The sequence below is a fragment of the Alexandromys fortis genome, unplaced genomic scaffold, assembly GCF_014885135.2.
Source record: "Alexandromys fortis isolate MF-2015 unplaced genomic scaffold, M_Fortis_MF-2015_v1.1 scaffold_144, whole genome shotgun sequence".
Lineage (NCBI taxonomy): Eukaryota > Metazoa > Chordata > Mammalia > Rodentia > Cricetidae > Alexandromys > Alexandromys fortis.
This window is the reverse complement of record NW_026068021.1, coordinates 3,051,798-3,079,551: the sequence shown is the minus strand read 5'-3', so window position 1 is coordinate 3,079,551 and position 27,754 is coordinate 3,051,798. Positions and strand designations below refer to the sequence as shown.

The window sequence follows — 27,754 nt, the reverse complement described above, 5'->3', positions numbered from 1 at the left end:
CCGCGCGTTGCGGCTCCAGGCTCCTCACCCTGTCTAGTCTGGGCTGCTCCCCGGAGCCCGGTTCTTGAGGTGAGGAGGTGGGGTCCAAAAGGGTCCAGGCTCTCTGCCCAAGGGGGTCCTCTAGCTCCACAAGCGCACGGAGGCTTGGAAGCTGCACGCAAGGCCTTAGCCCTGCGAGGGCGCTCTTGAACTTGATTTTGAATTTCAATCCAAAGCCAAAGCTCCTGGCTGGGGAAGGGGTGCGGTGGGGAGTGGGAGACCTAGGGACCGGCTCTGCCAGTGTTCTGGGAATAATAAGGGGGTGGGGTGAACTGCCTGGGGCCCAGAGTCCCAGAGCCCCAGAGAGGCGACTTGGATCCCCGGAGAATCGAGAAAGAGGCTAGTAGGAGGGGAATCCACCACTCGGAACCTTCCGGGAATGGGCTGATCTCACGCCTCCGGGTCTCTCAGTCCAAGGGGGTGGTGGCAAGCGATTCAGAGGGAAGGGACTGTGAACTGGGTCGGTGACCTTAGGGGGAGAGCAAGTCCCTGGTGGGAAGAGGGGATGTTACGTCTCAGAGGGCCAGACAACCTTGTACCACCTCTTATTCTCCTCCCCCGCCGCCCGCCCGGTGAAACAACCGTCCCTGCGGGTGGTGCTGTGACACACGCGCTTATCCAGGGTCTGACTTCGGGGTCAACTTCTACATGGCTTCGTGCGGGTGCGTGTGTGTGCACAGCCGTGACTGTACGTGCGTGCACATCCCCGTTTCTCATACCCACCGCCCTTCGCCACGAAGGGTCCCAACCCCATGACACTCGGGGGGACTTGGGCTCCAAGGCGCGGTTCAGTGGCCTGGGGCACGGACAGGGGATGCCGGCAGGGCTAGGAAAAGGAGAAAAGGCTGTATCGGCGTCCTGAGATGTCCTCACAGCTCCAGCCAACTTCCTCTCCCGGAGCCCTGACCCCCTCCCCGGGCCACCGATGGACGTGCAGCGGCCCCCGCCCCTGCTTGGGTCCCCTCCCCGCGCAGCTCCCACGTCCGACCTGCCTCGCACTCACAAAATGAACCACCGCCTCGCGTCGCCGCGGCCGCTGCCGCCGCGCCCGCTCCCGAGCTCGAAAGCCGGAGCCTCCCGGCCCCTTCGGCGTCGCCGGCGCCGCGGCCGCCCCGCCTGCCCGGCGGGTCCGGGGCTGCTCCGATCGCTCGGTCCCCGGTTCTTGACGCAGTGAGCGCCGCAGCCCGGCTCCCGCAGGCTCCTCTCGACTCCGGGCGAGAGGCCGATCCCTAAGCCCGGCGGGCTCGGGGAGGGGCGGTTAGCGCGGGCGGGGGAGGAGGTCTGTCTGGAGCCAGCCAGAGCCCCGAGGAGGAAGAGGAGGAGGAAGCAGGGGCAGTCACCGCCGCCGCCGCGGCGCTCCCGGGACTTGGACGCGCGCGCTCTGTTAGCCGGCGACCGAGCCTCCAGATCCGGGGGCCACAGCCCAGTTCAGGTAGGAAGGGGTGTGCAGCGGGCGGGGGTCCCCTTTGCCGCAGACGCGGGGTCTACAGGTCCCCGCCCCTGGAGGGGGAGGGGCGGTGAGAATGCGCTCTCGTCGGCTTCCCGGGTGGCGCGGGAGTCCCCAACCGCTCCCACAGCCCTAGTCTCCTCTATTGCCCCAGTCCCCCGCGCCCTGCCCTGGGTGTCCGCATCGGGGCCGTGTCCCCTCCTAGCCTGTGGGGTTTCGGATGCAGCGCTTTGGGTCCGAGGCTCCAGGGCGCCCCCCACTCACCGTCGTTCACTAGGCGGGTGCACCCGAAGTTCTCGATTGCCGGGCTCCGGCCGGACAAACTTCCCTCCCTGACTACGCGGATCGGAGAGCCCGGGCTTGGGACCCCTCCCCTCTCCTCGTCTTAGGAAGCACCACCCGGGACCTGAAACTTTGCTGAGCGTGCTGTCTAGGTTGGGGGCGGGGAAGAGGGGTCGCTTTGCTGCGAGGAGCACGGGATGGCCGAGGTGCCCCAAGTTGGCCCAGAAGCTGCATCCCTGAGTCTGGAAACCTCCGCTCCTAGTTCAAGGAGGAGAAAAAGTGGGTGGTGAGGTCTCGATTTCGTGCGTGCGGCTCACTGGTCTCCAGTCGCTGGAGTCCTGGGAAGGGTATTGTAAGACCCATATCCCCACCCCAGCTGGGTGTCCGGGCTCTGTCCAGCTCCCTGGAAGGACCTAAGTCCTAGTTATTAACAGGCGCCTGTGACAGGAGCCTGTAGGGATTGGGAAAGCCGCTGGGCTGGGTTTGGCTGACCTTTCTCAGTTCTCAGGGATCCCATCCCGTCGCCAGCCCACCTCTCTCCTTTCACTTTCCCCTCAGGTCGCGAGGTGTCAGCTTCCCCTCCCCTAACTTTTCTCTTTCCAGACAGCCCGATCTGGACTGTTAACCACCCGGGGTCAAGAGCCTAGGCCGACCTCTTGACACCCAAGCGCTACAAATGCCTCCCCACCCCAGGTTATGGGTGCAAAGTCCCCATGGCCATTCTGCTAGCATGAATGGGGATCACCCTCAAGCAGTTTCGAGTCCTTGTGACCCATCACCCACTAGTGACACATTCACCAGCAGCTGCCTAGGGGCTGTGGCGAGCAGACTGGCCTGCGAAGCTCCTAGAAGGGTTTGGGGGGGAAGTACCTCGTTCCCTGTGAGGGAAGGAGCCAGTGTCTTCTTGCCCCCCCCCCCCCGCATAGTGTCTCCTTCCCACGACCTGAGGTATCAGAAGGGTTCTGTACCCTTGTACCCTCTCCCCACCTCACCCCAAAGCTCAGGTCAGAACCTGGGTGGGCTCTAGCATTTGGGAACAAGGGAGTCGGGTTCATCTTCCGGTCTGGGATGGGAGGTTGCAGAGCCCAGACCCCTAACAGCTCGGGGGGGGGGGACTCTTTGTCCCAAGGGTGCCGCGGCCCCGCCCCCTTCGGGTTCACTGCTTCCGAGCCCGCTTCAACAACCTTAGAGCTTGGAGAGCTGAGGTGGTGCATCTTTCCCGCTGCTCTGGGTCTGGGGAGCGGCAGGGGGCGTGGAGCACAGCGATGGGTCCCTGACAGATGTCCTCGCGTGGCGGCGCCGGCGTCTCTGTGATAGAATTAATGGCTTACAAGCAAACGGCCTATCTGTCCGGTCCCGGGGGAAGGGCGGCCCATGGGACTCCCGGATCTTGGTTACAACCAACGGAGCAGCTTGGAGATTGGGGGGCATGGCCTGGAAAACCCAACCCTCTTACTAACGTCCCCCACCCCCACCCCCCGTAACTGAAAGCTCCTATATTGGATGTCCTGGGGACCCTTTCACGAAAGGATGGCTATCTATCAGTGCTGGTGTTTTCCCTTCTTTAAGCTGACCTCCTAGGACCTTCCTCCCTCTCCTGCAGACTGCTGACCCTGGGAAGTCACAAACTCGCCTTGAGGATGGGGCTATATTGGTCCAGAGCGCTCTGGGGACCTGAACCTCAGCTTGCTTGTTCTTTGTTGAAGGGGTCAGAGGAGCAAAGTTCAGTTGAGTGAACCTGGGGGCACGTACTAACGCAGTGCCTGGTACACAAGCAGCTCTCACCCTTAAATCTCTAGACTCACCAGACTTGTAGCAGGGTTTTGGTCATGCTTGGCCAGGGGAAACCCTAGAGATGTGGAGAGTCTGCCCCTTCTCTGGGAGTTTGCCGTGGGGAACTGATGGCAAGGGTGTCAGGCTCCTCCTATCCACCTGCATAGAACTGACCAGACTCAGAATACCAACCATGAGTGACTGGACAGTCACAGGCACAATCTTGTCCTTGGAGATCAGTGGATGGGAACCCCTTTTAGATACAGCTGTGTTGGAAGGGGTTCCCCACCTCCCACCCCAGGTCCATGGGCCAGGGCCTAGAACATTCAGGCCAGCAGTATTTATCTATCTGATGCTCTTAGCCTGGGCTTTGACAACAACGGAAGGCCAGGCTGGGGAAATGACAATCATCATCGATGGCCCAAGGGCCCTGCTGCCCTCCTGTGTCTAACCTGATCCTATCAGTTACACATTTCCAAGACATAGTCTTTGCCTACGTTGGGTATCCCTTTCTAGGAGTCCTACCCAGCAAGGACTGGGAAGGCACACAGTCTTTAATTTCTAAGTTCATCCAGTGCTTGAAGGCCTGGCAGGGGAAAGGTAGCTAAGAGCCCACCACCTTTTTCCAGCTCCTGTAGGTGCCCAGGCCAGGAGGGAACCCAGCCTGCCACCCTAGAGCAGGGCCAGTCCATACACAGGACTGGAGGGTGCTATGGGCGTTCATTCACTTTCCTTCTTCGGTCCCCACACACTATAGGATTTATCTTGATTTGCTCTGCCACTGAATTGAGTCAACTCTTTTGTATGCTCGGTGAATTGCCCAGCTGCTGGCGAGGAGCGCAGGAGCGGATAGAGCGTGCAGGGGGTACTGAGGCCGGGAATCAGGAGCGGGCGGGCGGGGAACAGGAAATGGGGAGGGGGCGCCGCGTGGGGACGAGATGGGCTGTGTGGGGAGCCGGGATCTGCCGGAGGCACCGAAGGCACCGGTGGGGCTGTGAACAGGACTTATCCAGGACGCTGTCATCAGCGTACCGGCCAGAGTAAGGAGTCCATATGGCTCTGAGCCTCTAGCTAGGGTCTTCTTGGGCCTGGGGCAAGCCTCTCCTGACTCGGTTTCTCTCCTGGGGCTTCCTTACAAGCAGGCGCACATCGGGAATGGTAGGCTAAGCTGGAGGGGTGCTGGAGAGCCCTTCAAGTCCTCTCAGAGGTTGGGGTGAGTGAGTGAAGGATGGGGGGTCAGAGACAGGAGCATCGTTCTGGGCTCCTAGGTCCCAGCTGTCTGGGATCTGGGCCAGTTCCACCGGAAGACCTGGCTCCTGAGATGGTTTTAGTGTGTTGGTGGTGATGGGGTCGTGCGAGACCCTTGCTGAGGCAGCAGATAATCCTTTCTACTTAGACGTGCAGGAGGGACTATCAGGTGTCCCCCACCCCTGTAGTTTCCTCCGCGATCTCCAGCTCCCATGAGCCGGATCCTGAGGGCGATACAAGCCCGGAGCGCAGAGGGGACCGGGAGGCGGGGTGGAGGGAGGGCGCGCGGCTCTCGCAGCCGGACGAGCGGGTGGAGGGAGCCGACTGGTGGCGAGGGCGGGAGGGGGAGGGGAAGGAGGGCGGGCGGCGGGAACCAGCCCCCCCCCCCGACCCCCTTCAGGCCTCGCGGCGAGGGGCGGGGCGCGCGCGCAGATCGATGGGCGAAGCTGGGGAGGAATTTCAATCTGAGAGAGAACTTAGAGCTTGAAGGACGGAGGCGGCAGCAGTGGTGGCGGTGGCGGGTGCAGCCCCGGAACGCCGGCCGAGCCGGGCCGGGCAGGTAAGCGTGAAGCTCGGGGATCTTGCGTCGCAGCGTGGCCCGAAGCCGAGCTTGGGCCGGTGGGACCCCGGCCACTCCGCGGGAGACCAGTCGGCGACATTGCGCTTCTTTCACCCCAACGCGCAGTGTGCGCCCCTGACCCCCTGACTGCGCCCTAGGCCCTGTGCACGAACCCGAAGCGGTGCAAGCTGGTAAAGTTGTAGCTAGCAACTTGGCTGTAGAGGGATCTGAGCTCAGTCCCGCAGAGCCGGAGACTAGGGGTACTTAGAGTCACTGCCGCAGCCTTTAGCTTCCAGTCAGCAGCCCCTTTTTCAGCACTTTGCTTCGCTGAGTGCACCCCAGTTTGCTCTCCAGTGCCAACGACCCTCCACAGCCACTGCCAGGCCTGGAAACCTTCGCACTGTTCACGCACCTCCTCACCCGAGTCCCTGACTCCCCCCCCTGCCCTGTCTACCATCCTTCCCACGGCTGGGGATCATTTTGGCAGGGCACCTGAGACTGTTCAGTCACACATCAAAAAGGCTAGGGTCTGCATCGAAACTACTGGGTCAAAACCCTCGCGTGGGAGTTGAGGACTTTACTAGAAACTTGGTGGACCCCTCCCCGCAAACTTGGAGCTGTCCTCATGGCCATTCGTCTAGGGGTTGGGGTGAGAAACCCTGTGAACCTGATCTCCCACCGTTCCTAACTTGCTTGTTCCTTAAGTTACTGCCTGACACCACCCCCTCCAGGACCTGACAGCATCTGAGATCGAAATATGCTCTTCAAGGTAGGGGTTGTGCGACCTTGAGTCAGGTGACGTCTCTAAGCCTCAGTTTTTCTGTCCGTAAAATGGGGATAGGATGATACTTTCAGAGAAGTAAAGGGTTAATGAAGATGGATGTGGGGGGCTGTTTTCTCCAGCCTGGGGCAGGAGGAAACTCAGATGGAGCTGTGGGGTGTGTACCTGACCCTCACCTCCTGTGTTGGGTTGTGGGGGTTATGAGTGAACTACTCCCAGGAGAGCTTGGGATCTTTACTCCCAGGAGAGCTTGGGATCTTTGGGCACAGGAGTTCTAAAAGGTGTCAGAGCTGGGAGCAGGTATAAAAAGCAAGCTGGCTCCTCAATCTCTCCTATAGACACGTTCTGAAGAGCCACCCCCTCCAGCCCCAAGAGGCAACGATCAGATTGGAGGTATGTCACCGAAAAGCCAGAAATAACCTCACCTCTGTGCCTCCCCTGGCTTCCTCAGCCGTCACCTTGTCTTCGAACAAGTCCCATTCCCCAGCTGTGTGTCCCAAGCCACCAAAGGTGGAGGGATAAAGTCCGACAGACGACTGAGGGTAGCCTAAGGGAACACCCATCTTCTCTGGATCCAGGGGCTGGCACCTCCCAGCTTTAACTTTTACTTTCCTGGGCCCTCAGAGGTCCAGGCAGGTTGAAGCCGGTCTGAAGCACCCCTCCTTCCACTCTGCCCAACAGAAGCCTTTGGGGTCTCCAGGTGAGAAAGGAAGGTCTGTGCTTTGTTCTTTTCTCTGACCTCCTCCTCCTCCCCCAGGACCTTGGGTGTGTGTCACTCAGCATGATACAGCAGGCATCCCTGTCTGCTGACCCTGAGAAAGGCTGGGGTGGACACCTTAACTTGACCCCCACTCTGAGGCCTGAAGGAGAGGGGAGGGGGATCTCTGACCATAGGAGAGACAATCCTGTCACACCCTCCCCCTCTTTGGAAAACACCAATTTCCCCAAAGTGCCTTGGCCTTGAGTTCCTTACACCTTGGTTGAGGAATTTGCTGGACATTTCTCCCTTGACTCCCCTTAAAAAAATCAGGTGGTTGTTGCTCCCTGGAGAGTCCCAAGCCAGGGACTTAGTTCAACCCTGCCATTTGAATCATGGGAATTAAATCCTTGGCCTCACAGTCTTCAGCCGACTTAGTAGGACCAAAACTCTGACCGAGTTGAACCTGGCAGCGCAGTAGGGTCTCTCTCTCCCTGTGCCCCTTGCCTGTCTCCAGGAACTAAATGCCACCTCTAGATTCTAGGGAACGGTCCTCAACACCCATGAAGTCTTTCTCAGATCCTGCCACGTCACCGTCCCTGAGGAACCCAGTTCCCATCTGTAGGAGACCGGATGCTAAGTGGCACGGCACGACTCAGCTACTCTAGCTTCCCAGATATTTACGAGGAGAGTCCCTGCCCCCCCCATGAACTCATATTTCTCAGCTGAAAAAAAGCTAAGCTTTGTAGCCATCGGGGTGGGTGCCACATAGATAGGGACAGAAGGAACGAGATGAAAAAAAAAATCACTGGGCTAACCGGCAGGAGAGGGATCTCCAGAGTCAGCGATAGGGCCATACATTTCTGGGTGTAAACGTGAAAGAGATGACGGTGTAACATCAGACACTGGATACATTTCTTACCCCACACACCATTGTTCTTCTCCTTTTGTTATCTGTCCTGAATTTACTTTCTCTCAACAATGCACCGAATGTCACCTGGCCTTGAGTGAAGTCTCTGCTGGAGTTGCTGATGGCAGGTGTCCCCGAAGGGAACTTGACATTATCCATTCCTAAGGTTCACGTGAGGAGAGGAGGTCCAGAGAGGCATAGGATGGTGCCCAGAGTCGCACAGCAAGCCAGGTTGGGAGGAATAGTTATTCAGGCTGCTGGGGACACCTGTTTTCTCTTGCATCTGTGCTGGGGATGGGCAAGAAGTGGGATGCTACTTGTGGCCTTGTTTGACTACTTGTGGCCTTGTTTGACTCCTCTGCATTCCTATCTGGGCATCCGACTCCATGGACCCTACTCTGTCCCCTGAGGCTGTCTGTCAGCTTCCTGGAGGGGAGAGCAAGGCAGGAGTTGGGGGCCAGTCGGGGACTTCCAGCCACCTCAGCTCACAAGTACTGAGCTCCGAGAATGAGGCTATGGTGCAGAGAGAGAGAGAGAGAGAGAGAGAGAGAGAGAGAGAGAGAGAGAGAGAGAGAGAATGTGGTTCTTTCTGATGGAGAGCAACTGATCTGGACCATCTTCCAGAAAGGTCTAGGACCATCCAAGGTCAGGAGTTATGAGCTGTAGGACTTAAACTGGAGGCTGAGAGCTGCCTCCTCGCTGCAGGCTGCCCCAGTGGGCCAGGACCTCAGGGTTGGAAAGAGATCAGAAGCCTAGGCCAGCCTAGCCTCCTTAGGCAAAATACAGAATGGGAATGGGGTGGATGGGGGGAGCGCTCGGCTCAGTGCTCCCTCTGGACTCTGGATAGGAGGAAAACCGAGTGCTAGTGGGCTCAGCTCACCAGCACTTAGACCACTGCTCCATGGCCCTTTCCCACATCCATTTGGTCGAGAGTCTGAGGCAGTGGCCAGCACTGGGAACCTGTGTCTTGATGATTTGACCTCCTTCTGGTCTCTGCCACTGTGACCTGTCTCTTAGGGTCCCCTCTCTTGTGAGACAGTCCCATGCTCTTATGCCCCCAATATGGAGGGGTACAGCTCCAGAAGATGTTCTCCTGATCCTTAAGGGATGCACAGGCTTGGCCTTAGCTAGGTGCTGGGGGGTGTTAGTGTACCCTATGATGTGGTCTTCAAACATCTGCTGTCCCCCTGTAGTTTCTGCCACAAGAGTCTCCCTGTGCCAGCCCCAGGCATGGACTCCAGGCACAGGAAGAGACAATTAGAAGGGATTCTGGGGGCACAGGCAGGGCCAGGGCCATTTGCAAGACCTTGGCACCTCCAAAAGAAGCTGAGGTTCAGAAAAAAATGAGGATGGGAAGGCATGATCTGGCCAGAAACTCCCATTAACCCAGCCTGGCAGCTCAGCTCCACTTTCCAAGCAATCCTTCTACATGACAGATGGGGAAATTGAGGCCCAGATAGGACTGTTGCCATGGTGATCCAGACAGAGCACTCAGACCACACTCACCCCCACACCTGACTTCTCCCCTCAGCATGAGCAGGTTCCCAGCCTTGCAGATGAGAAAGCTCTACTCCTGCCCAAAGGTCTCCACCATGGAGGTGAGGGTTCCCTGTCTTCGTGTCCCCCAGAACTCTCCAGCCTCAGCAGCACATCCGCCCTCTCCCCTGGTGATCACACCTCCATCAGAGCTTTTCAGGCAATGCCGACAGGACAATAGAGACCCAGAGAGTCTGCCCCCACAAGCTGCAACTTCGCCCCTGACAACAGCATCCTGCCTTGGAAGTTGTTGGGTCCAGACAGAATCTTGCTTATCGCGGGAACCCCAGGGAAGTGATTGACAGCCTGAGACTCGCTTGTGTTTACCGACAGATCCCAGTTTTATTTTCAGTAGGATCAAACCCCGGCAACTCTTAGTCATTAGCTTCCTCTGGTTTAGTAAACACGGAAGCTCGTATGGGCTGCCACATAGTCCCAACACACAGACACACAGACACACAGACACACACACACACACACACACACACACACACACACACACACACACACTCAGGGATGAAGGCAACCCTGGCTGGCCATGTGGAGGTGGGGTGAGGATCTTGTCTGGAAAGGGGTTGTAGACCTTTCCAGGGTACACAGTGAGCACGAAAGAAAGGGAGAGATTTGTGGTCAGCCGTGGCTTCTGCATGTAGTCACTGACGGCCCTCTGCTCCTGTAGTGCTTTCTTCTGGCAAAGGACCTTGGGCTAGATTCTCACTGTGCCCACAGCTCAAATGCCAGGGGACCTGAGGCTTCTCAGGTTTGTTCCTTGAGAGGTCAGTGCCTTGAGCCAGGAAGGGTACCAGCTGATGGACTGGAAGCCCCTGCCCTGCCTGGTAGAGTTGTGGACCTGGTTCCTGACTGTCTCTATGAGGAGAGCACTTCAGGGACCTTCCCAGCACCTAGTGGCATCAGGGTACCCGGGATGCCATCCCTGAAAGAGCTACAATCCCTCACATCCATCAGAGCCACTGCTGCTTCTTACAACCAGGGTCTCTGGGAGGGGTGGGCTGCAGTTCAAGGGTGATCCCTTGCCAGTCATGTGACCTGGGAGTAAAGTCCTCCTCCTTGGGACTCCGGGTTTTAATTTGTCAACTGGGTCTGAAGTATCGGGTGACATAGGGGACTGAAAACAGAATCTTGGAAGGGAGGCGGTGGGGAGATGTTCTGCTCCAGGATGAGGCTGCACCGGGCAGGGGGCTGAGACTGTAAGCCTTTGGTGTGGGGTGTGGCCTGCTTGGGGTCCCTTTCTCTCCTCTGAGCCATGTCATCCCCCATGTAAGGTGAGGAGAGTTGGTTCCGACAGATCGTCACAATGTATCTGTATAGAATAGGTGAGGCTGCCGTACTTCTGGAATTTGGTGCTCTATTCCATGGGACCCTGACATCCTGAGTGGGGGCACTTCTGTACACTGTGTGTGTGAGAGAATGTAAAGAGAGAGGGTGCCAGGGGAGGAGGAACAAGAACCGAGGCCCTGCTATCGCCACAAGCTGGAAGGTCAAAGGACCTTCAAGGCCAACGTGGACAAGCGCCCAGGTTAAGAAGTCCAAAGAAAGGCCACAGGCTGACTCCAGGCTGAAGTTCATGGGAAGAGGTCATTCTTGTTCTCACGGCTCAGGGAAATTTCTGGAGATTTGCAGCATCCCGGAGATCAGGTTGATGGGGTATATTTAAAAGGCCTCTCTGAACTGGTCGTGGTGATGCTGAGGAAGCTGAGGGGGGAGGCTTGGAAACCAAGGGTAGCCTGGGATGCAAAGAGGGACATTGTTTCATGATGAGCAGATGGATAAAGAAAGAACCCCCCCCCCCCATGCCCTGCAGGGAAGAAGTCTGTTTGAGGCACAAGTTGGAGTCTGACTCTTTAGGGTCTCATGAGCCGGGCTGACACACAGGTGATGGAGAAACTGTGACGTTTCTTTTGACATTGTTTGACTAGTTAGAGCTGAGCCAGAGAGATGGCTCAGTGGGCAAAGGCACTTGCTGCCGAGCCTGACTACCCGAGTTGTGTCTCCAGGACCCACATGTGGAAGGAGACTCCTGCAAGTTGTCCTCTGACCTCGCTACGAGCGCTGTGGCGTGCAATGCCCCGCCCCCTCTGATAAATGAAATGTACTTTTCTTAACATGGAACCATGTTCCTATGGAGAAAAATATTCTATAAAGCGAAACCTTTCTTACCTCTCTCTCTCTCTCTCTCTCTGTGTGTGTGTGTGTGTGTGTGTGTGTGTTAGGAAATGAGGGACACACCCCACGGAGAACAAGGCGTCTTGCTTCCTTTTGATGTCCATTAATGCCTCAGAGGTGGAAATGGGGTACACGTGCCCCCGCGGATTCCTGCAGGCTCTGGTGACAGTGGTGAGCCTTCTTGGGAAGGGAACCGGTATCTGTCTTGGAGACAGGGTTATAGGACATGCGGATGTGTGTGCAGGGAGGAACAGCGTAAACAGCTCGGGCTTTTTAACAGGAACACGCTCCGAGCCTTTTCCTTGTCTCATACCCGGCAGAACCGGTAGATCTGTGGAGCTCCGGCAGGCTCTCACCTGTTGGGTCTGAGTGCCGCCTGTCTCCTCTGTCCTGGGAGCTCAGGGAAGAGATTCAGGCCTCTGAGGTGTTTGCCGCCTGGCAGACATCTGGGCTTGTTTTGGTTTCCTCCGTCTGGCGTCCCCACAGAGCAAGGACATGTTAGATCTGAGGGATGTGCTTCGCCAGGGATGGCGTTTAGGAAAAACAGCTTGTCAGAAATCCAGGGTGTCAGGACTGGAAAGACGGCTCTGTCTAGAGCAGCGGCTCTCAGCCTTCCTGATGCCGCGGCCCTTCAATGCAGTTACTCACGTTTTGGTGGCCCCTAACCGTAAAATTATTTTTGTTGCTACTTCATAACTTGAATTTTTCTGCTGTTATGAATCCTAATGTAAATATCTGCGTTTTCGGATGGTCTTAGTCATGACCCTTGTGAAGGGGTTGCGACCCACAGGGTGAGAACCACTGGTCTCTAAAGCAGCTGCCTGAGGACCCAAGCTCTGTGTCCAGAGCCCTCAGAAGAAACTGGGTGTGGTGGGTCCTTGCCCTGTAATCCCGAACTGGGGAGATGGAGACGGGAGGATCCTTGGGGGCCTCACCTATATGGTGGGCTCCAGTTCAGTGAGAGACCATGTCTCTACAAGCAAGATGAATCGCCCCTGAAGACCAAGATTGACCTCTGCCCCCCCCCCACATGCACGCACGCATGCGCACGTGTACAACGGTCAGGCAAGACCACCCAGGTGGGAGTGTAAGTTGGATTTGGGGCAAGGTCCCCAAGATCACAGACAACCTTCTGCTGTGACTGAAACCTGATGAGCCAGTGACCATCCAGGGAGACCTGGTTTCAGGGAAGGCAAACTCCAACCCTGGGCATTCAAGAGGCAGGGCTGGCTTGTGAGGTACCTGCTCCAGTCACAAGATCTGTAGAGCAGGCTAGCCTCGAAGTCACAGGGACCTGCCTGCGTCTGCCTCACTAGTACTGGTATGAAAGGCATGTGCCACCACCACCCAGCTTGAGCTGTGATTTTTTTTTACACATTACAAATACCATTAAGTCCTGCCTGTGCAAACCCACTGTGCTTTACCAGTCCTACTGTGAGTGTACAATTCTGCGGCCTCCGACACTGACAGATTCACACAACCAGAGCCTCAAAAAAAAAATCAGCTTCATTCTATAGTATCATTCATTTAGCTCTGAGACAGAGTGTCAGGCTGTCCTCAAACTCCCAACCATCCTCCTGCCTCAACTTCTCTAGTGCTGAAATGAGAGGCATGTGTTGCCACACTTTCTTAGTGACTGTGTGTGAGTGTGTGTGTGTGTGTACACATGTACATGGATGTTTGAATGCAAGTATGCAGAGGCCAATAAACCCCAGAAATCCTCCTGTCTCCACCTCCACAGCTCTGAGATATTTTCCGTCTGTCTGTCCATCTGTCTGTCTGTCTCCCTCTCTCTTTCTCTCTCTCTGTCTGGCACCACATGTGCCAGGCTGGGGGGGAGCATCTGCACCCCCACAACTATGACCAGAAAAGAAATCTAGGGTGTGTACCCACCTACTTCACACTGCTTGGGGTTGAAACAGAAGTGGAGGGAAGAGGCAGCTCTCACTCCCCTCAAACCGGGAGGTACCACCACACCATTTTGTAAAAAGCGTGGCTTCTAGGAATCCGACTCTGGCCCTCAAGCTTCTGGGGCAAAGCTCTGTGCCTCACGAGCCACCTCCCCTGCCCCGATGCCGTGTTTGTGAAGTTTGCTCATGCCGCTGCGTGACTCATCCTCTATTTATTTTTAATTGCTAAGTAGTATTCCCCTGTCTCGATAGAATGCCTCTCTTCTCTCCACATCCCAAGGGACAGACGTTTGAATCATTTCTAGTTTGGGGTCGTAATGAATCACACTGTGACATTTGTGTACCAGGCTCCAAGTGGACGCCAGCCTTCGCTTCTCTCGGGTAGATCCCTCGGAATGGATTGCTGAGTCATTTGGTAAGCTTATATTTAAATTCTTAACAAACTGCCAAGTTGCCAGACTCCCAAATTGGCTGGACCAGTTTACATCCCCATCAGCAATCCTTGAGGGGCTGCGCTCTGTGTGTTTCGGCACCCGGCATGGCCAGTCTTTTTATTACAGAGATCTGAGCCAGAGTGCGGTGCTCTCCGTGCTGGGTCCAATGTGCTGTTTCCAGGTTGACCGGTGACGTTGAATGTCTTTCTGCGTGTGCTTAGCTACCCACATTTCTTCTTTGATAAAATGTCTATTCAAATCTTTGCCCGTTTTAATGGGTTTGTCTCATTATTAGCTTTTAAAATTATTCAAATTTACTGTGAAAGAGTTCTGTACATATTCCAACACGAGTCTTTTGTAAGAAACGGATTTGTAAATGTCATATCTTGATATTCTTTCTCTCTCTCTCTCTCTCTCTCTCTCTCTCTCTCTCTCTCTCTTCTCAGGTAGCTCAGGCTGGCCTCAAACTTGCTAAGTAGCAGAGGATGACCTTGAACTTCTGATCCCCTGCCTCCACTCCTGAGTGCTGGGGTTACAGGCACGTGCCGGCACACCAGGGTTTATTCTGGGCTGGGGTAGGAAACCAGGGCTTCCTGCATGCTGGGGAAGCTCTCTCTCCACGGAGCCGGAGTCCCAGCCCCCGTTTTCTTCCTATGAGCTTTCTGGAGCACAGGTTTTTCCCTATCACAATGTCCGTTTTACTCATTTTCTCTTCTTTCATGAATCTTGTTTTCGGCTTTCTTTGCCTACTCCAAGGTCACAAAGATTTTCCTTCATTTCCCCCAGGAGTTGTTGAGTTTGGGCTCTGCTACTTAGATTTATTGGCCATCTGAAGTTAATGTCTGCTTATGATGTAGAAGGACTGGAGTTCATTTTTTTTCTTGGTGTATGGGTGTTTTAAAAAGACTCTCGTCTGCCTTATATTTTCTTGAGACCATAAATGTAGGAGCTTATATTTTTGGATTCTTTTTTTCTGCTCCACGGGTGTCTATTTTTTAAAGATGTTATATGTTTATTTATTATCAGCATACACGTGTGTGCTCCATGGCATGAATGCAGGGGTCAGAGGATGGCTCGTGGTGTTGGTTCTCCCTTCCTCTGTGGATTCCAGGACTGGACTCTGGTCCTCAGGTCTAACAGCGAGCACCTTCGCCTACTGAGCCGTCTTGCCGGCCCTGTGTCTCATTTGTGTCTGTCCTGATGGCAGTGTTATACACTCTGCACTGGGGGCTCTGCAGTAGGGTTTAAAACAAAGAATTATAATCTGCTCAAATAGTTTTTCTCCTCAAACTCATTTTGGTTCTTCCAAGTCCCTTCCCACGCCATGCCAATGTTAGGAACTGCCTGACAGTGTCTACCAAAGTTCCTCCTGGGAGTGCGAGGGCCTTGTGCTTAATTCATAGATCAATTTAGGATCGCTGCCTTTGAATCCACATCTTAGAACATTGTTTCCCTTTATTTGGGTCTTGAATGTCTCTGAGCACTTTGTCATTTTCTGTTTGTAACCACTGGGAACTGAACACTTTTCGGACGCTGTCTCACAGTATAGCCCAGGCTGGCCTTAAACTCAGGGTCCTTCTGTTTCCATTTTTCTGAGTGGCGAGAATTACAGATGCGTGCACCTACCCTCAGCTTAACTTAATGTCTTTAGGGGAATTCACTCTAAATAGTAGTTTATTTTCTAGATTAAGCTATGGCAAATGGAATTATTTCTTAATTTTGTAATGTTTCCTGGCAGCACAGAGGAGTGTCGGTTAGACATACACAGGATGCATGTGTATGTTTGTGTGTGCTGGTGTGCGTGTGTGTGGAGGCCAGAGGACACCCTTGAGTGTCATTTTTTGAGATCCGTCTTAACTTTTTATTTGAGACAGGCCCTCTGGCTGGGAACTCACTGAGTAGGCTAGGCTGGCTGGCCATTGATCCCTAGAATTTGCCTGTTTCTTCCTCCTTGGTGCTGGCATTACAAGCAAGCCCTACCACGTCCAGATTTAAAGATTTGTTTTTTATTTTATGTGTGTGGGTGTTTTGCCTGTGTGTAGACATGTTGCACATGCAGTTCCCACAGAGTCCAGAAGAGGGCTTCAGATTCCTGGAACTGGAGCTACAGGCAGTTGTGAGCCACAAAGTTGGTGTTGGGAACCGAACCTGGGTCCTCTGCAAGAGCAGCCATCCTGAACCACTGAGCCATGTCTTCAGCCCAACATCTAGTAAACATTCGGTGCACAGCAAGCACTTCACTGACTGAGCCATCTCCCCAGCCCAAATTTTACATATTGATCCTTTGTTCCACAGCCTGCTAAATGTAGCCATTGATCGGTTCTAGCAGGTGTTAACAGATACATAAAGGGCTATGTTATCTGCAAACAAGGAGGGACTGACACCTTTCTTTTCAAGCTGCATGTCTCATGTTTCTTTTTCTTGCCTTATTGCTTTGGCTGACATCTCTAGAGTCACATTGAACAGCAGAGATGCTTTGTGATCATGGAGAAAGGTGTTTTTGTTTGTTTGTTTTTTGAGACAGGGTTTCTCTGTGTAGCTTTTGGAACCTTTCCTGAACTAGCTCTGTAGACCAGGCTGGCGTTGAACTCACAGAGATTGGCTTGCCTCTGACTCCTGAGTGCTGGGTTTAAAGGCATGCACCACCATTGCCCGATGAGAAAAATGTTTTGTCTTTTCTGTTCAGGATGAAGTCAGATGTGGGATTTTATTCTTTTAGGGTTTAAAATTTCCTAACGTTGGTACCTGATTGCAAGTTTTCTCATAATAGTACTGCCAACTGCTTTACCACATTTGCTAAGGTGCCCTGTGTTTTTCTCCCTTTTTTCTATTATTTTATATTACTAGCTTGGTGCACTAATATTTTGTTGAGGATTTTGCATCAATGTTCGGGAGTCAAAGAGGCTTAACTGTGTTCTACTGGGAATTTTTTCTCAATGCCAGAAAAAAAAAATAACAGTTTCTTGACTATGTCTTTCTGTCTCTGTCTCTGTTTTTGTCTCTCTGTTCCTCTCACTCTCCTTACAGTTCCTTGGGCAAGGATTCAACCACTTGAGTTATAGCCTTAGCTTTTGTTTAGTTTGAATAGGGTCTTGATGTGTAGCCCAGGCTAACGTTGAACCCATAAACCTCAATTCAGCCTTTTGAGTACTGAGATCACCAGAGTACACAGACACACCCAGTTCATCTTCTTTTCTGAAAAATTCCTGAAAATTTGATTTTGTCTCTTTAGTTGTTAGCCAGAATTTACTACTAAAGTCATCTAGTCCTGGGCTTCTTCCCATGGGAAGATTTAAAACTGGTTGTCTCTTTGGGTCCTGATATGAGTCTACTCAGATTTCCTGTTGCTTGTCAAAACTTGTGTCTATCTAGGCACCCATCCACTTTTTTGAAATTGTTGACGTTTCCATCATAAGGCTGTTTGTAATGTCTCTTCATATTCCTATGTATTTGAAAAGCATGTACTGCCCCCTGGGTGGAGAGTTTTGAAAACCTCAGTCAGCCAGGCTAGTGATGGTACTGTCCAGTCTGTGTTCTTCTCCACTCCAGCCTCATCAGTGTGCTGGCTTTTGTTACACACTGAATTGGAACCTAGGTACATGCTCAAATGCTGAGCTATAGCTCTTCCCTGGTTACCTGCATATAACTACTTTTTATATCACTTTAATTTCTACATGTTTTAATGTTTACACTAAAATATATGTCTTTTATATTTTATACAGTATATGTTATGTTTGGCTCTTGTTCTTTTAAGTCCGCCTTGAGAGTCTCTGCCTTTTATTTGGACTGTTTAGCTCATTTATAGATTTTTTTTTATTTCATGAAGTTTCTGTTTACATAGTTTCTATATCTCAAGCCTTTTTCTCTTCTTGTTTCCTTTGCTGTCTCCTTTTGCACTGTGGAAATGCTTTTAGGTAATATTTTATTTCTGTTGGTTCTCAGTCAAGGGAATTTTCATTTTAGCTACTATACTTTTTAATCCCAAATTTATCAATTCCTCCTCCTCCTCCTCCTCCTCCTCCTCCTCCTCCTCCTCCTCCTCCTCCTCCTCCTCCTCCTCCTTTGTTGCCCTGACTGTTCGGGAACTCTCTGAATAGACACAGCAAGTCTCAAACTTATAGAGGTCCATCTGCCTCTGCCTCCCAAATGCTGGGATTAAAGGTGTGTGTCACTATGCCTGGCTCCAAATTTATCATTTTAAAAACAGTTTCTGTGAGGCTGCAGAGATGACTCCAACAGCAAGTTAAGAGCTCTTGCTTCTCCTCCAGAGGACCAGGGTTCAGTTCCCAGTGCTCATATCAGGTGGCTCACAACCACCTGTAACTCCAACTAAGGAATCTAACATCCCCTACTGGCCTCTGTGGGCACTTGCATGCATGTGCATAGGCACACACCTACACACACACACACACACACACACACACTTAAAAATAAAGTAAAATCTTAAAATAACTTCTGTGTCTTTGTTGAAGTTGCACACTTTTTTGTGGTTGTTATTTTTGAGACAGGGTCTCTCTATGTGGTCCTTGCTGTCCTGGAGCTTGCTAGGTCAACCACGCTGCCCCTGAACTTAAAGAGATCTGCCTGCCTCTGCCTCCTAAGTCCTGGGGTTAAAGGTGTGCACTAGCATTGGCTCGGAGGTTGCACACTTTCATTTATTATTGTTATACTTTTATTTAACTCTTTAAACATGGTTTTGTTTTGGGGGGCAATTTATTAATGTAGCGACTGCCTTGGAGCATTTTTCTTCCAGAATCTGAGGACCTTCTGTAACGGTTTCTTTGAACTGCTTTCTTTCTTCTCGGTGGGAGCCATTCTTTCTGATTTTGTCTGTTGTATAATTTTGTACTGAGAATGGACAGTTGTCCCATAGTGGATCCAGATTCTGACTTTTTCCTTGGGGAGTTGTTAGTGTTGGAAGTTTATGCTGCTGTTTTTATTGTTTGTTTAGTAACTTAATTGGACCAAAGCTGTGGAATAGACTTCCTCTGATGTGTGGTTACCAATTTCTCTGTTGTTCCCTCCTTACTTCCTCAATTCTAATTCCTCCTCCTTGTTTGTCTTTTTCTCTTCCCTTCCTCTTATCCTCTCTTTACCCTCCTCCTCCATCCTCCTTCCTCCTCCCTATCCTCCTCCCTCTTACTTCCCCGCTTCCTCCTTCTTTTCCTTCTTCTCTTCCTCCTTGTTTTCTCATATCTTCCTCCTCTAATGTTCTCTTTTTCCTGCTCATCCTCCCGGTCCTCTTCTCCTCCCTGATACATCCTTTTCCTCACCCTCTTTCATCTCCTTTCCTTTCTCTGCCTTCTTCCTTCTTCTTCTTTCCACTTTTTCCTCTTCCTTCCACTCTTCCTCTCCTCTCTCCCATAACTTTCTAGGGACCACTCTCTGTATGCCCAGTTAGAGGTGGTGAGGCCTGTTGGGCCCATTAGTCTCCATGCCTGACTGACAGTGTGTGAGTTTGGGAACACATTAAAGATCAGTTAGTTTTTGTATGTCCCTTGGCCCTTGCTTCCTGCCAGACTCCTTTGTGGCACCTGCACACTCTCAGCGGGCCAAGGGCTTAAGCTATCTGGGTCTCTGCTTCCCCCACATAGGGGAAGGTCTTCATCAGCCAGCTCTGTGGAGAGGCTGGGTCTCTGAGTGAGTGCCACAGCTCCTGCATACGTAGTCTGGTTTGACACTGTCCCCATCATGATCCCAGTTTCAGCTTAGCATCCTTGCTGGCTGTCCCTCCACCAGCAAAGAGGCTCCTGAACTTTCTTGCCTAGCTGAGTCGTGTGCCTTATGCTCAGAGTCCCATCAACCCCCTGGCAGAGTAGCTTCTAGTCCTCATTGCATCCCTGTTTAAAGGCTGCACCATCTAATCGGGTGGGGAGACAGAGGCGGTTCTAAGAGCGAGGAGCACGGACCCCTGTGTTATCCATTCTCAGTTCCTTTCCCCAAATAAATCTCTTTGGTTCATTTCTAGGATGCTGGAATGATCACTGTTGAGAGTTTCAACTAATTTTATAGCTGGTGTGTGTGTGTGTGTGTGTGCACGTGAGTGTGTGTGTGGGGGGTGTGAGTGTGTGCATGCGTGTGTGTGTGTCGGTTTGGGGTGTGTGTGTGTGAGTGTGTGTGTGTGTGTTCTCATGCATATGTGGAAACCTGAGGTCAATGGTCACTGTCCTCCTCAATCTCTCTCCATCTTATTTTTTTTAGGAAGATCTCTCACTGAACTAAGAACGTACTGATTCAGCTGTGCTAGATGGCCAATGAGCCTCCAGGAATCTCCTGTCTCCACCCCTTCTGTGTTGGGGCTACAGGCTCATGCCACCATGGCCAGCTGGTGGGTGCTGGGGATTTGAACTCTGGTCCTTGTGCTTGTACAGCAAAGCACTTTATCCACTGAGTCCTCTGTCTGGGTTGTGATCCTCCAGCCTCAGCCTCCTGTGTGCTAAGATTATAGATGTGTGCCAAGTCAAACTGGGTTTTGAAGAAAAGATTTTGAGGACTATACTATACAACCATGGCAGTCCCATCTCCTTGGTGCTATCTTAAATATAAAACTTTTGGGTCAACAAGTAAGAACACTTGCCTCCAAGCCTGACAACCTGAGGTTGACCCTTGGGACCCACACGGCAGAAGGAGAGAACCTACTCCTGCAAGTTGTCCTGTAACTTCCACACACCCATCATGGCACATGTGCCCCCCCACACACACACACACAATGCAAGTAAACAAAATGGAATAATAAGGTGAAAGTGGGCCATCGAGATGGCTCAGCAGATAAAGGGGCTTGCAACCAAGCCTGACAACCTGAGTTCGATCCCCAGAGCCCACCTGGTGTGGAAGGAGAGAATTGACTCTTGATCTCTGACTTCCGACTTCCATACATGGACCATGGCATGTGTATGCGCGCGCGCACACACACATACACACACACACATACACACACACACAATGTAAAAGAATTTTAAAGTTTTTTTTAAAAGCACCATATACAACTCCATGAAATATCACAGAGTGAACACCATGTGAGAAACACCCAAACCCAGAAGTAAAATATGACCCACCTCTCAGAGGCCTTCCCCACCTTTCTGTCCTCCTCAGGGGCAAGCACTCTGACTTTGATCCACGTGCTATTTACATCTTTGTACATGACTTGAATGGAACCATGTGTATGTTCTTCTGTCCAGGGTGTGAGGTCCCTGAATCTTGGTTGTGTGGCTAGAATATTCCATTTGCCTGTGGGCAGATGCATTAATTGATAGATTTATGATTATATGAATGGACGTGTGGGTGAATGGATAGATAAAACAGTGGTTGGATGGATGGGCGAATGGATGGATGGGTGGGTGGATGGGTGAATGGATGGATGGATGGGTGAATGGATGGATGGGTGGGTGGATGGGTGAGTGGACGGATGGGTGGATGGATGGATGGGTGAATGGATGGAGGGATGGATGGATGGATGGATGGGTGAGTGGATGGATGGATGGATGGGTGGATGGATGGATGGGTGAATGGATGGATGGATGGGTAGATGGGTGAATGGATGGATGGAGGGATGGATGGATGAATGGGTGAATGGATGGAGGGATGGATGCATGGGTGAATGGATGGATGGATGGATGGGTGCATGGGTGAATGGAGGGATGGATGGATGAGCGAATGGATGGATGGGTGGATGGGTGAATGGATGGAGGGATGGATGGATGGATGGGTGAATGGATGGATGGGTGGGTGGGTGAATGGATGGATGGAGGGATGGATGGGTGAACAGATGGATGAGTGAATAAATGGATCGATAGGTGGGTGGTGGATGTATAGATGGATGAGTGGTGGGAGAGTGGAAGGATAGGTGATGGAGGATGGAAATAGATGGTTGAAGGGCTGAATGGTTGACAGATGGGCATGTAGATGGATGTAAGCATGGGTGGGGGAGTGGAAGGGTGGATGGGTAGACGGGAGAGTATATGGACTGTTGGGTAGGTGAATGGTTGTTTGGATGGGTGGCTGGATGGCTGCATGAGTGGATGTGTTGGTGGGTGGCTAGACAGTTGAATAAATGGATGGATGGGTGGATAGTTGAATGAGTGGGCAGGCGGACAGATGGTTGAATAAATGGATGAATGGTTAAGTGAGTGAGTGTGTGGGTGGATAGATGGCTGGATGAATGGATGATGGATGGGTGGGTGGATGATGGGTGGATGGATGGCTAGGTGGGTGGATGCCCAGGCAGGTAAGTGGGTGAGCAGATGACTGGTAGCAAACAAAGATCATAGGTGTACCCACCATAAAGGATGACTGGGATGATGGAGGTGGCACAGCATGGGGACAGCTGCCCAGATGATGGAAGTGGTACAGGGTAGAGATGGCTTGTTGGATGGTAGATGTCTATATCCCCTCAGGGCCGGAAAAAACAAGGTCGTCACTAGAAGTTTGAAAGTGTAGAATCCCTTCAAGTGGAGACAGTAATTAATGTTACCAAATAGCATATGGTGACCGGAAGCCCAGAGAAGTGGCTTGACCTGGCTTGTAGGGTTTCGCAGTCACTGTGGTGAGACTTGAACCCAGTTCCGACCTCCTTCCAGAGTAGTCTCTCCTGAGTGTGGGACCTAACCAGGACCCCAGTGGACTGACTGATCCCCAAAGGCAAGAGCTCAGTTTGTGCCCTCAGAGCTCAGGGCTGACATCTCCGTGTGTTGTGACCACTAAGTGGCCCAAAGCCTTACTGCTTTGCTCCTGATCGTGGCCATTTACTGAGCATCTTCTGTACACCTGACTTAGACTCGACCATGAGAGTTCAGAATTGGAGTCTTGTGGTCCCTCACGTTAGGGGACACCCAAACACTCGTTTATGTAGCATGAGGTTAGACTCGATGTCCCTGAAGACTGTGCTGGGCCGGGAGTCAGTGCTCCCGGGAGCTGGCCCATGCATCTCCTGTCTCATCCACCCCACCTCTCTGTCCCACAAGTCAACTACTAGCATAGCACTTCCGGCAGCATCCGTGGGTGGTGACAGATGCAGCCATGGTGGAAATCTCTCATAGAGGACAGTCTCCTGAAGAGCCTGTCTTGGCTCCGCACAGGGGTGTTGCTAGGCTGTGTCTAAAGGCTGGGCCAGGGAGCCTGGGAGATGTTTAACTTTGAAAAATAGACCTTCACAGCTCATTAGGTCTCAGCCTCTCGGCCTGGCGCCTCGGGCAGCTCGGGAATGGGAGACGGCAGGGCATGAAATCGCTGAGGTATTTAAAGGCCGATTCTGCATTCTCGACCAGTGGTGTCTGTCCGCCAGGCCCCTGGCAGGGCTGTCGTGTCATGCCGGATGGGGTGGGGTGGCTGATGTATTTCTAGAGCGCTGTGTGTGACCTGACTGACCCCAGGTTAGACGCTCCTGAGTCTTGACTTCAGACAGGTCAATTCTTGATTCTGAGCCTCAGTTTCCCCACCTCTACCTATGCCTGTGTGTGTCAACACCTTTGCTCTTTTTTTTTTTTCCCCCTTTTTGGAAACAGTCTCATGTAGCTCAGGCTAGCCTTGAATTCCTTAAATACCTTCTAAGTGCTCGATGACAGGGGTTACTACAGTGGGTTTATGGGGTGCTGGGGATTGAACCCAGGACTTCATGCAAGCTGGGCAAGCACTCTACCCCCTGAGCCACATTCCCCTTCCCCACTCCCAGAAGTGGAAGCTGGTTATGGGATGTCCCTTACGGACCCTGCTGCTTCTCAAGGTTATTGAGTTTTAGGCCTGCTCCTGCCCCTTGCTGCAGGGGACCCCAGGATCTGAATAGTATCAGTCAGCACTTCCAAGCAGGCAGGGCTTTCAGGGCTCTCAGCCTGGCGAGGGCTGCAAGCAGAAGAAGGTTCAGATGCCGGGAGCCCTGAGGTTTCCCTTAGTCTTAGATGTTCATTCATTGTCCATCCTAGGGGCCAGGAGTAGGGGCTGGCTTGGGAGGAGGAGACTCATTTGCATGGAGCCTCAAAGAGACAGCCAAGAAAAATCCTAGCTAATCACGAGAGCCGGCTATGGCCACAGGGCTCTAAATTGCATTAGGCGGCTTCTGGTCTTCATTGAATGTATCAGATGCAGAGGCAGAAGCAGGAAGCTCTGGGCGGGTGACCTGCCCGCCTGCCACCACGGCAGATGCCTCCGGCTGGAAGCTGGGAGCCAAGGAAGTTTTCTGAGGCTTGGAACCCTCTAGAGCCCTCCCCCCAACTCCTGTCTCTCAACTTCCATCAGCTCCTGTAAGACTTTCCCAGGGCTCTGTGACCTTGGACGAGTTACCTCCTTCTCTGGGCTTGTTTCCGTAATTAGAAGCTAGAAAGGCTTGCTTCCTGAGTGCCAAAGCTGCCGAGTGAAAGTGGAAGCCCAGGAGGGTGTCGGAGAAGTTTCAGCCTTCTTCCCTCTGCTCTGCAGGGTAAAGCAAAGATGCCTGTGAGGGCCCATGTGACCCTCCCCCCACCTTGTCCTCAAGGCCTGGACTGTAACCCTGAACCTCAGTCTTGTTATCTACACAATGGGTACAACTCCATTTGTAGAGAGCTTGCCTGGCACTATACTAACCCAGGTGGCACACTCCTGTCATCTCAGCCCTCGGAATGTAGAGGAACTCAGGGGGTCATTGTGCGCTTTTCCTGGGGGCTATGGAGCACCCAGGAGATTATCTAGAGGCAGACTCCCTCTGTGGATCTGGCATGGAGCAGATGTGGGTTATTCCTTGTGGGTCTGGCTCCAGGGGCTTCTGGGAGACAGACACCCAGCCTTGGAGGTGTTTATGGCTGGAGGATTTTCTCCAGAACCCAGGAGACCCCTAGTAGGTAGAAGTGACATTTAGTGAGGTGTCCTGAAGAGGCTCCAGGGAGGCCGGTTTCCTCCATCTGGGCAGGTGCATCAATGTTAGGTGACAGAGGCTGGGGCAGTCCCGGTGGTATGGGGCTTTATGCACAGCCTGCCTGCGTGTGCCAGAGGAGCATGTCCATCATGAGGACACACGCAGCTGCGTGTGCACACGCGTGTGCTAACAGACCCCACATGGCCAGTAGATCCCTGTAGTTATACGGTCACCCCGCGGGGCTGCTGCCCCGTGTGGACATGCCCAGTCAAATATCCACGGATGTGTGCTCCCCGCTCTCGTGTGCTCACACGCAGCTGTGTGCACCCGCACTTGCCCCTCCTGCTCGTCCCCATGGCAACCCCGGCAGTGTGTCCTGGTGAGACATACAGCAGGTGTTGGGAGATCTCTGTTGGTGCTGGGGGGAGTCACAAGGGATGGGCTCCTCTCAGTGGGGCAGGCAGGGCCAGTTGGGGTTCTTAGGCAGAGGCTCTGGGTTCAGGAGAATCTTCCAGAAGCCCCCCACTACCGATTTGTGATTTGTACAGGATGAGCCATAGGCCCATCCGTCCAGGATTTAGTACTGTGTGGTCCTGGGTGATAGATATCAGTGTGTTAGGAGGTCCTGGTCCCACTTTCTGGGAAGGTAAACTGAGTCTTGAAGCTGCTGACACTGGATCCTCAGGCATCCCTGGAGGACAGAGCTCCCTCACTCTTTTCCTCCCACCTCCATGGAGAGAGAGGAAGAGACCCTGCACCACCTCTTGTTCCAGTTACGGGTGGAGTGGGTGGGAACACTCGCCTTAAAACCTACCCAGTGACCCCCTCTTCTTTTTGCTATTTAGCTGATTGTGGGAGAGCTCTGCCTTGAGACCCAAGGCTCAGGCCCTCCCACCCTTCTGTGAAGTCATCCAGCTCGGGCTGGCAGGGTTCCCATGGCAACAGCAGTGACATCACAAAGGCTGGAGGAGGACAACTGGAGGGAGGTGTGGGGTGAGGCTGAGGAGGGGATTCCTGCCTTCTGGTCCACCTTCTAGAGAGATAATATTTCAGCCACTTGTTACCAAGCAGGCCCCAGCCAGTGACACTACGAAGTCCAGGACATTCCCCACAGAGCCCTCAGAGACAGGAGGAGTGAGGGCCACCCTCCTGTCCAGGTGCCAAGATCCTTCAGCAGTGAGGAGGTGGACGTGAGCCTTGGAAACATAGGTGTCACTATCACCTGGTCTGGTTAACCAGCTGCTCTTGCCAGACTTGGAGTGACAGCCTTCAAAGGCCTGTGACTGTGCAGGTCACCGACCGCTGTTCCTGTGGAAATATGGGAGCCTGAGCTTCTCTCTTTTAATATGCGCGCGTGTGCGTGTGTGCGTGCATGTGTGTGCATTCATGCATGTGCACACACACACACTGTGGAACCCCTGTGGAGGTCAGAGGACAACTTGCTGGAGTCGGTTTTCAGTTCTCTCTTCCCATTACGTTGGTTCCAGGAATTGAACTCCGGTTGACAGGCATGGCAGCGAGTGCTTTTGCCCAGCTGAGCCATCTCTCTCCCAGCTGAGCCATCTCTCCAGCTGCCCTCCTCTGACCTTTAAGACGGGGTCTTTTGTAGCCCAGGCTGGCTTCAAACTCACTACTTAGCTGCGGATGACTGGCCTCTACCTCCCAAGGGCTGTAATGACAGGTCTGTGCCAATCGCGCTGAGGATCTGCAGCGCTGGGAATGGAACCCGCTAGCTTAGCTCCCCACAGCAGCCCCACATCCCCAGCCTGTACTGGAGTTTGTCTCTCGGATTCAACCGAATGCCAGGAGGCCCTCTGTCAGACTCTCAGTCTACATCAGGACATCCACAGAGCAGCACTGGGACCACAGGTGCCCCTGTGGGGCGTGGACAAAACAGTTTTCTGCTCTGGCAGAGCTGAGCAAAACGCAGCGGCCCGTAGCCCTTTCTCTTCTCTTCCAGCCTGATCATGACTGCTCCGTGTGATAGCTCCAGACATGGCCCCTTGAAAAGCTGAGAGCACAGTGGGGCCCTGAGAGGGCCCAGGTTCGACTCTAGAGTCATGTGCCAGGTAGACTGGTGATGTCAGCATCCCACCTGGCTCATGAAGTCATGAAGGGGGGGTTGGTCGGTTCGTGGAGAGGGAGCTGTAGTGACAGGTAGGATCGATAACGTTTTAGGAAAGAATCAAAGTTGGCTCGGGAGTTCTTAGACGGGAGAAGAGGCAGGTGTCGCGTGGCTACTCCAGCTGCCTGAGTGCTGCATCCCGCTTCTGCCGCTGCCATTCCCAAGCCTGAGAGGAACCTCATCTCACTGGGCTGCACCCTCCATGCTCAGATTCCCAGGCGGGTGGATGTGTTTGGATGCATGGGGCAAAACATGGACTCCTGACCAAATTATGCAGGAGGCAGAGGCATAGACACTCATTTCCCCAACTGTGACCTTTAAAAACCCAGCTGGTTCTGGCTAGGCCAGCTCATATTCTCAAGCATCTATTTGGAAAATGCTATAACTGTTTCCCTTCTTCGAGACAGGGTCTCACTATGTAGCCCAGGCTGGCCCCAAACTCACGAACCTCCTGGCTCACCTCCCTCTAGTGCTGGGTTTACAAGCATGAGCCATCACCCCTGGATTTTCTGTGGGTTCTGAGGACTGAATCTAGGTCCCGGTGATTACAGCGGGTACTTTACCAATTGAACATTTCCCTAGGCACGTCAGTCTGCGCATCTGTTTGGTCTACCCCGTACCCCAGCCCTGTCTTCCTGAGTATGTGGTTATTAAGAGCCTACTGCGTGCTGTGTACACCCTGTGTTGGTTTAGACCCCGCCATGACCTCATTCTTCCTGGACCGCTCTTTCCTGCAGTTGTCTCTATCCTCTGACATGAATACGTGCAGGCATCTCTCAGCATCCTGCAGCCACTCGAAAAGGTACCCACTGGGTAGGAGCAAGGACACAGAGCAGAACTCAAAGGCTTTTTTCTCACACACAACCATCCTGCAGGGAAGCAGCCTGACAGGAGGGGCTTGAAGGCAGGTGCCAGCTACTGACCCCAGACAAGCGACTCTCTCTTCCTTATAGTCCTCACCTGTCACGTGGCTCTAAAGACAAGATCTGTAGCCATCCACGGTGGCCCTT

General features: G+C 53.0%; 1 protein-coding gene across 1 annotated transcript in view; it reads left to right on the top strand.

The window, feature by feature from the left end:
* Positions 1-1,351: 1,351 nt before the first annotated feature.
* Elfn1 (extracellular leucine rich repeat and fibronectin type III domain containing 1) overlaps positions 1,352-27,754 on the top strand; it is a 62,422-nt gene continuing 36,019 nt past the window's right edge. Inside the window, exon 1 of the mRNA XM_050163137.1 lies at positions 1,352-1,471. The gene's annotated coding sequence lies outside the window, so the exon portion shown is untranslated. The remainder of the gene's footprint in view (positions 1,472-27,754) is intronic.